The sequence below is a fragment of the Halichoerus grypus genome, chromosome 5 (genome assembly GCF_964656455.1).
Source record: "Halichoerus grypus chromosome 5, mHalGry1.hap1.1, whole genome shotgun sequence".
Lineage (NCBI taxonomy): Eukaryota > Metazoa > Chordata > Mammalia > Carnivora > Phocidae > Halichoerus > Halichoerus grypus.
Window position 1 is genome coordinate 58,149,464 of NC_135716.1, and position 9,822 is coordinate 58,159,285.

A 9,822-nucleotide genomic window follows, 5' to 3' on the forward strand; every position below is an offset into this window, starting at 1 on the left:
TGAGAATTCATGAAACTACTTGCTTCAGGACATCTTGCCATATGATTTAGTAGCAAGAATTTTTATTTGGTTAAATCAGAGATAATTTTATATGGCATTGAAAACAGTTTTCTGACACTTGGTAATTAGTTTACTTTCCAAATTATGGGCAGATCTGCCCAACTTTCTTTTTTCTGCACACAAACTGTTACCACAAAATCTTGTTTTATTCAGTTAATATTTCATTTCTGTACTAAGATTATCTTATGCTTTTTAGATTGCTTATCTTTCATGTAATTATTGACAAATGACAGTCTCCTTACTTTTGAAGTCTTGTTGATACTAAGAAATACAATTTACCGTAAGCAGTAAATTCAGCTCATGTTAAAAGAGAAATAGATTTAGAGACATCTTGCTATGCATGGAATGGTCATCTTAGTGTGAGCCATATTGCTAAATTTATCAATTCTTTTAAAAATATTTCAAATATTCTGAGAAATAATATAAAACTATTAAAGATTAAGGAGTGTTTAACCCTAGTAATTCCTATTTATATAATTTTCTATAAAGAAATTTCATACAACTTAAAGTTTGGATATATCCAGACTTAGCAGTGCTAAGTTGAGCTTTTGATTGGTTATCTCTAAGTTTGATAAGATATTTAAGATCTGGAAATCAGTAAATGCCATTGATTTTTTTATATGTATGGTGTTTTATTTGCAATATATAAATATGTTTTAATTCCAGGCCAGTCATATTTGTGCCAAGATTTTACATTTCTATTAGGTTAAACTCTTAAATATTGTACCTAATGATCTCTTGGTTTAAGCAAATATTTATTAACCTAGAAGTATTTTTGGTATGTTAGAGCACAAAACTGGGAGTTAAAGTCTGAAATCTTGTGTTAACTATCCATGTGATCTTGAACAAGTTACTGGGCCTTAATTTTACATTTAGAAAATTAGGAGATTGCACATTAATAGGGTGATAATGTTTACCACATTAACTTTTTTAATGAACAAACAAGATTGTGTTTGTGGATATTGCTTAAATCCAAGATCACAAACATTACAGATGATAAGATTAGGATTATAAATGAGAGAAAATGGTTTTGTTGCTGCATCTCTTAAATAATACTCTAAATTTGTTTCGCTGCTTTTGATTAAGCATTAAATACCATACATCAGTACTACATATATTAAAAATTAGTTTAGAATTAGTTTAGAATCCTTGTAGTTGTTTTCTATTGCCTGCTACATAAAGAAAATTCAATTTTAGTTTTGGTTACCAATAATTGTTAATGTAAAGGGAATATTGGCTGTTTTCATGCCAGTATTATGCAATGCAAGTTCAACCCAGAACTCATTTTTCATTCATACCCTAAATTAGTAACTTACGCTGAAATAGATACATGTGTAAATTACTTATAACAGTTATATGATTTTAGCTTTTACATTTAGGTCTTTGATTTTAAGTTAAATTTAATATATGGTGTGAGGTAATGATTCAACCTCATTCTCTCTTATGTGGGCATCCCAGTACCATTTGTTAAAAAGACTTCTTCCCCCCATTTAATGGTCTTGGCACCCTTGTTGAAAATTTTAAAGTTGCTTTGAGATAGAGCTTACGTCTTAATTGTCAAATTGTTCTGTAAGTTTTATGTTTGTTATTACTCTTATATAGGACCCAGGGGCATCAGAATTAGATTTTTTTCCCCTCTTTAGTACTAGATGCTTAGAGTCATTTTTAATATAAAAATATCTTGTAAGGTTTACCTAGATAGAAGTTTATATGTTAAGGCCTTTATTTGTGATAAGATCTATTGCTTCATTATTTAGAGAAGCATGTATATGATGATAGCTTAGGATAAGAAAAATTCAAATTTCATGACTTTTTATTCAACCAGGATTGTCTAAAATTTTTTAATCAGCCTTTTACATCATGAAGTAAGGCTTATGATTAATTCTGTCTCTGCATATCAACTGATCTAGTTCCACTGTTGGATTTTTTTGTAACACATCACTAGGATATTAACTGTAAGGCATGTTAAGTTTTGATGCAAATTTATCAAATATATTTTACTTTTGAGTCAGTGTAGTGTCATTTCTGTGAATCCCATCTCAAGTATAATTTTGAATTGGAAAGCACATTTTCTTCAGACTATTAATATTAAAGACAGTTTTTGTCTTTCCATAATTTCATTCAGCCACTTTTGAAAATGCCTGTTTCTTTAGTTTCTTACAGCCATCATTTGGATCAATCAGTATGTTGCCTTTTGCTATTTGGTTTTTATTTTGATGAAGATCCAAGACAAAATTTATAGTTCAGGAAAGATCACAAGCTAATTTATGGTGAGATTCTAGATTCAGATTATAGTTCAAATTAGAACAAACATGGTGCTTAGATTCTAAAGATGATCTATGAATCCTACATCCAGAAAAGGAAGTGATATTTGTTAAGAGTATTGAAATAAACAATATACAAAATATTGAAATGGTAGAATTGAGATAGGGAGGTAATGGATGACGTGTGCTTATGAAATAGTAAATGCTTAAATATATAACGTTTCTATCTAAATGAACATTATCCTTCACTTAGTAGGGCCATTGTTCCTCAAAATGTTTCCAGATTTCAGAGTTTATAATAAATGTTCTTTTGAATAGCCTCATTAGTGGGAGATGCTTTTCTTTAAATGTTTTGCAATAGCCAATAAATGTTTTTTATCTAAACCTACTGAATAAAGGTAAGTGGCCAGGCTGGTTCAGGAAGAAGGTATGTAACTAGAAGAATTAGAGGAGCTTTCTCATTAGCCAGTAATCTGGTTCAGGTATCATGGCATGTCACAAAAACTAAATATAAGAATGTAGCAGCATCAAAGTTGTAATTCAAATGGATTTTATAAAATTGCTCTCTTACAATGCAGCACATCTCTGTTACTTTGCTTAAAGTAGACAGGGCTTAAGCATTTGTGCTTCCAACATTTTGTTGTTTTCCAACATCACATTGAAAGACATTTTTCCTGTTCTGGGCAAGAATAGGCTCTATCTGGTAAACACTGAAGTTGCTCCGATGAAAACCTATTCCTAAAGAATTGAGCCCAGGAAGTTACACTGACTAGTGAAATGGCTATACTGAAGTTATAGAAGGCCAAAAGCTTGTGAAACTAGTGAAACTACAATTTATGAGATTTGTTTTTGAATGCAATTGTTACTCTTTTCCTAGTGGCAATTTTTGCCTTATGTACATCTTCTAAAAACTAGATTGTAAGACAGCAGGAATGAAGGGGGAGAACTATTTTACTTTTTTAGGTGGTGGTGATCTGTTACCTTTCCTAGTGCCCAGCACAGCACCTTTACATTGCAAGCATTCAGTAAATGTTGAGTTGAAGCAAACTCACTGGTGTGTAAAGGTAGTGTCTCAGTCATATTCCATTGCAACCTTAAGTTTTATATCTTAACCACAGATATGTAAATGTTGAAATAAAATAATAGTCAGACTAACTGGAGATAACTGCATGTCATCTGGTCTGCCACTAGCAGGGAAGAGTACTGAATGGGAAGGCAGGAAAGCTCGGTTCAAGACCATTAATGATCCAGCTTGATGTTCTCCCATGAAAAATAATAGTAGTCTGAATAAATTACTCCAAAGAAGATACACAAATGACCAGCAATACATGCAAACCTGCTCAAGTCATAAGTCTTTAGGGAAATACTAAACCACATTAAGATACTTTACATCCACTATGATAGCTATAATATTTTTTTAAAGGACAAGAATATTGGCCCAGATGTGTAAAAATTGCAACTTATAAATTCCAGGTGTGAATGTAAAATGGAGCAGCTGCTGTAGAAAACAGTTTGGCACTTCAAATAATTAAACGGAGAGGTTCCAGTTCAAGATGGTGATGTAGAAGACTGAACACACCTCCTTCAGGGAACACACCAAATTACATCTATTAATAGAAAATTGTTTCCAAAGAAGAACTGAAGACTGAACAGCTACTCAACAACAAAGAAAGAACAGCAAGAGAAATGGAGATGCCACAGTTCAAAAGACTAGTATATCTGGCTAGCCAGCAAAAGTCACTAAACACACATAATCTGCATAGGGGACACCATACACGAGACCACCACTTAAACTTTAGGAGAAGTAGCCATTTCACCTAATTCATAGAAACAAACAAAATCAAGCAAAATGGGGAGATAGGAATATGTTCCAAAAGAAAGAATAAGAACAAAAATTAAGAAAAAATGAAACAGACAAGCAAAATGCCTGATAAGGAATTTAATGATCACAAAGATACTTAGTTGGAGAAAAGAATTGGAGAACTCAGTGAGACCTTCAATAAAGAGACAGAAAATAGGGGCGCCTGGGTGGCTCAGTTGGTTAGGCGACTGCCTTTGGCTCAGGTCATGATCCTGGAGTCCCAGAATCGAGTCCCTCATCGGGCTCCCTGCTCAGTGGGGAGTCTGCTTCTCCCTCTGACCCTCCCCCCTCTCATGCTATCTCATTCTCTCTCAAATGAATAAATAAAATCTTTAAAAAAAAAAGATAAAATATAAAAAGGATCAATCATAGTTGAATACAATAAATGAAGTAAAAAACACACTAGAGGGAATCAACAATAGATTAGAAGATGCAAAAGAACATACCGGGATCTAAAAGATAGGATAATAGCACACAACAGCAAAAAGAAAAAATTGAGAATATATTAAGAGATCTCTTGGACAACATCAAGCAAACAAACATTTGCATTATAGGGGTGCCAAAAGAAGAAGAAGAGAAAGATGTAGAAAACTTATTTGAACAAATAACTGTAAACTTCCCTAACCTAGGGTACAAAATAGACATCCAAGTCCAAGAAGCACAGAAAGTTCCAAACAAGATACAGAGAATCTTACAAAAAGAAAATCTTAAAAGCAGCAAGAAAGAAAAAAAATTACCTATAAGGGAAAATTTATAAGACTATCAGTTGAGGGCCGCCTGGGTGGCTCAGTTGTTAAGCGTCTGCCTTTGGCTCAGGTCATGATCCCAGGGTCCTGGGTTCGAGCCCCACATCGGGCTCCCTGCTCAGCGGGAAGCCTGCTTCTCCCTCTCCCACTCCCCCTGCTTGTGTTCCTGCTCCCGCTATGTCTCTCTCTGTCAAATAAATAAATAAAATCTTTAAAAAAAAAAAGACTCTCAGTTGATTTTTCAGCAGAAACTGCAAGCCATAAGGGAGTGGCTTGATATATTCAAAGTGCTAGAAGGAAAAAATCAACAACCAAGAATACCCAATAAGGTTGTCATTCAGATTTGAAGGAGAGATAAAGAGTTTCCCAAACAAAAGATAAAGGAGTTTATCACCATCAAACTAACCTTACAAGAAATGTTAAAGGGACTTATTTAAGTAGAAAAGAAATGGCCATAATTAGACATGAGAAAAATATGAATTAAAAGAGGTAAAATACGACAAAGTATACATAAAATGTGGGGAAGGAGATAAAAGGGGAAGATAAAGGGGAAAAGTTTTTTTCCTTTTTTTATTAAAATGTGTTTGAACTTAAATGACCATTGAATTAATATGGACTGTTATTTACTTAGGATATTGTGTATGAACCTCATGGTAACCACAAACCCAAAACCTATAATAGATACACAAAAAATAGAAAGCCAAACAAAACACAGATAATACTCATCAATCACAAAGAGAACAAAAGAGAACAAAGAACTACAAAAATAATGAGAAAACAAATTTTTAAAATGGCAATAAGTACATACCTAAATGTAAATGACCTAAATGCTCCAATCAAAAGACAGACTAAAAGACGGCTAAAAAACAAGACCCATCTACATGCTGCCTACAAGAGACTCCCCTCAGACCTAAAGATGCACACAGACTAAAGGTAAAGGGATGGAAAAACATTCACCATGCAAATAGAAATGAAAAAAAGCCCAGGTAGCAGTACTTGTATCAGACAAAATAGACTTTAAAACAAAGACTGTAACAAGAGACAAAGAAGGGCATTACATAATGATAAAGGGATCAATCCAACAAGAGGATATAACAATTGTAAATATCTACACACCCAACACTGGGGACACCTAAATACATAAGGCAAATATTAATAAACATAAAGAGAGAAATTGATGGTAATACAATAATAGTAGGGGACTTTACTACTCCACTCACATCAATGGATAGATCATCCAGATAGAAAATCAGTAAGGAAATAATGTCTTTAAATGACACATTGGAACAGATATATAGAGAACATTACATCCAAAAGCAACAGAATACACATTCTTTTCAAGTGCACATGGAACATTCTCCAGAATAGATCACATATTAGGCCATAAAACAAGGTTCAATAAATTTAAGAAGACAAAATCATACCAGGCTTCTTTTCCAACCACAAGAGTATGAAACTAGAAATAATTCACAAGAAAAACATTGGAAAAAACACAAACATGTGGAGACTAAAAATGATACTAAACAACCAATGGGTCAATTAAGCAATCAAAGAAATAAAAAATACATGGACATAAATGAAAATTAAAAAAAAAAAAAATGGTCCAAAATCTCTGGGACACAGTGAAAGCAGTTCTATGAGGGAAGTTTATAGCAATACAGGTCTGCCTCAAGAAACAAGAGAAAGCTCAAACAGGTGCACCCGGCTGGCCATGTCAGTGGAGCGTGCAACTCTTGATCTCGAGGTTGTGGGTCCAGCCCCATGTTGGGTGTAGAGACTACTTAAAATTAATATCTTAAAAAAAAAAAAGACAAAACTCAATCTAAACTTATGCCTAAAGGAACTAGAAAAAGAATAAACAAAACCCAAGGTAAGTAGAAGAAAGGAAATAACAAAGGTCAGAACAGAAATAAATAACATAGAGGGGCGCCTGGGTGGCTCAGTTGGTTAAGCGACTGCCTTCGGCTCAGGTCATGATCCTGGAGTCCCTGGATCGAGTCCCGCATCGGGCTCCCTGCTCAGCAAGGAGCCTGCTTCTCCCTCTGACCCTCCCCCCTCTCATGTGCTCTCTCTCTCATTCTCTCTGTCTCAAATAAATAAATAAAATCTTAAAAAAAAAAAGAAAGAAATAACATAGAGACTAAAAATAAAATAGAAAAATAAAATAGAAAAAGATAAACAAAATTGACTAACCCTTAGCCAGACTCATCAAGAAAAAAAGAAAGGGAGCACCTGGGTGGCTCAGATGGTTAAGCATTTGCCTTTGGCTCAGGTCATGATCTTAGGGTCCTGGGAATAGCCCTGTATCAGGCTCCCTGCTCAGTGGGGAGTCTACTTCTCCCTCTCCCTCTGCCTCTCCCCTCCACTCGTGTGCGTGGGTGGAGGTGCTCTCTCTCAGATGAATAAATAAAATCTTTAAAAGAAAAAAAGAAAAAAGAGAATGTATTTAAATAAAATCAGAAATGAGAGAGAAGTAACAACTAACACCACAAAAATACAAAGGATTATAAGAGAATACTCTGAAAAATTCAAAGAAATGGATAAATTCCTAGAAACATACAATCTTCCAAAAGTGAACCAGGAAGAAATAGAAAATCTTAACAACAAATTACAAGTAATGAAATTGAGTTTGTAATCAAAAAGCTATCAAAAAATAAAAGTCCAGGACCACACAGATTCACAAGTGAATTCTACCAGATATTTAAAGAAGAGTTAAAACCTATTCTCTTCAAACTATTCCAAAACAGAAGAGGACGGAAAGCTTCCAAATGCATTCTATAAGACCAGAATTACTCTGATAACAAAACCAAAGAAAACTATAGGCCAAAATCTTTGATGAACATACATGCAAAACTCAACAAAATATTAGCAAACCACATATAATAATACATTAAAAAGATTATTCAACATGATCAGTGGGACTTATTCATGGGACAGAAGGATGGTTGCAAATCAATCAATGTCATATACCACAACAACAAAAGGATAAAATCTTATGATCATCTCAATAAATGCAAAAAAAAAGAAAAACTATTTAACAAGATTCAACATCCATTCATGATAAAAACTCAACAAAATGAAGTTAGAAGGAACACACCTCAATATAATAAAGGCCATATATGAAAAACCCACAGTGAACATCATATTCAATGGGGAAAAATTGAGAACTTTCCCTCTAAGGTCAGGAGCAAGACAAGGATGTCTCTTCTCACCACTTTTATTCAACATGGTATTAGAAGTCCTAGCCATAGTAATTAGACAAGAAAAAGAAATAAGAGGCATCCATATTGGCAAAGAAGTTAAACTGTCACTGCTTGTCCCTATCCCTCTGCTCCTCCCCCCTGCTCGCTATCTCTCTCAAATAAATAAATAAAATCTTAATTTTTAAAAAAGAATTTATACAACTCTAAACAAGCCAAACAACCTCAAAACAAGCAAACAAACCCATTAAAAACTGGTTGGGGGGGGCGCCTGGGTGGTTCAGTCGTTAAGCATCTGCCTTCAGCTCAGGTCATGATCCCAGGGTCCTGGGATCGAGCCCTGCATCGGGCTCCCTGCTCTGCAGGAGGCCAGGGAGAAGCTTCTCCCTCTCCCACTCCCCCTGCTTGTGTTCCTTCTCTTGCTGTGTCTCTCTCTGTCAAATAAATAAATAAAATCTTAAAAAAAAAAAAAAAAAAAACTAGTCAGGGGACCTGAATAGACATACAGACATACAGATGGCCAACAGATACATGCATTGCCCTAATCATCAGGGAAATGCAAATCAAAACCGCAATGAGATACCACTTCACACATGTTAGAATAACTAAAATCAAGAAGACAAGAAACAACAAGTGTTGGTGAGGATGTGGAGAAAAAGGAACACTTGTGCAGTGTTGGTGGGAATATAAATTGGTACAGCCACTGTGGGAAACAGTATGGAGTTTCCTCAAAAAATTAAAAATAGAAATAAATTTATTTAAAAAATAAAAAATAAAAAATAGTTTCCCTGGGTGGTGCAGTCAGTTGAGTGTCCGACTCTTGGTTTTGGCTCAGGTTGTGATCTCAGGACTGAGATGAAGCTCCACACCAGGCTCTGCACTCAGTGGGGATTCTGCTTGGGATTTTTCTTCCTCTCCCTCTGCCCCCTCCCCCTCCAAAATAAATAAATAAATCTTTAAAAAAAATAAAAATAGAAATACCATATGATCCAATAATTGCACTATTGGTTATTTACCCAGGGAAAACAAAAACACTAACTCAAAAAGTTATATGCACCCCTATGTTTATTGCAGTATTATTTACAATAGCCAAGACATGGAAGCAACCTAAGTGTCCATCCATAGACAGATGGATAAGGAAAATGTGGTACACACACATATGCACACACACACACATACACACACGCACACAGGAATATTAGCCATAAAAAAAGGTTGAGATCATGTCATTTGAGACAACATGGATGGACCTAGAGGGTATTATGCTAAGTGAAATAAGACTGAGAAAGACAAATACCCACCATTCAACTCCACTCATAAATGGAATCTTAAAAAAAGGAATAAACAAACAAATCAGAACTGTAAATACAGAGAACAAATTGATGGTTGCCAGAGGGGAGGTGGGTGGGAGGTTGGGCAAAACGGGTGAAGGGCAAAGAGAAATACAGGCCTCCACTTATGGAATACATAAGTCATGGGAATAAAAAGTAAAGCAATAAGGAATACAGTCAACAATATTGTAATAGTGATATAACAGGACAGATGGTAGCTATACTTGTGGTGAACAGAGCATAATGTAGAAACTGGTCAAATCACTAAGTTGTATACCTGAAACGAATGCAACATTTTGTGTCACCTATACTTAAATTTTTAAAAATGTTTTATAAAAAGTTAAACAGAATTATCATATG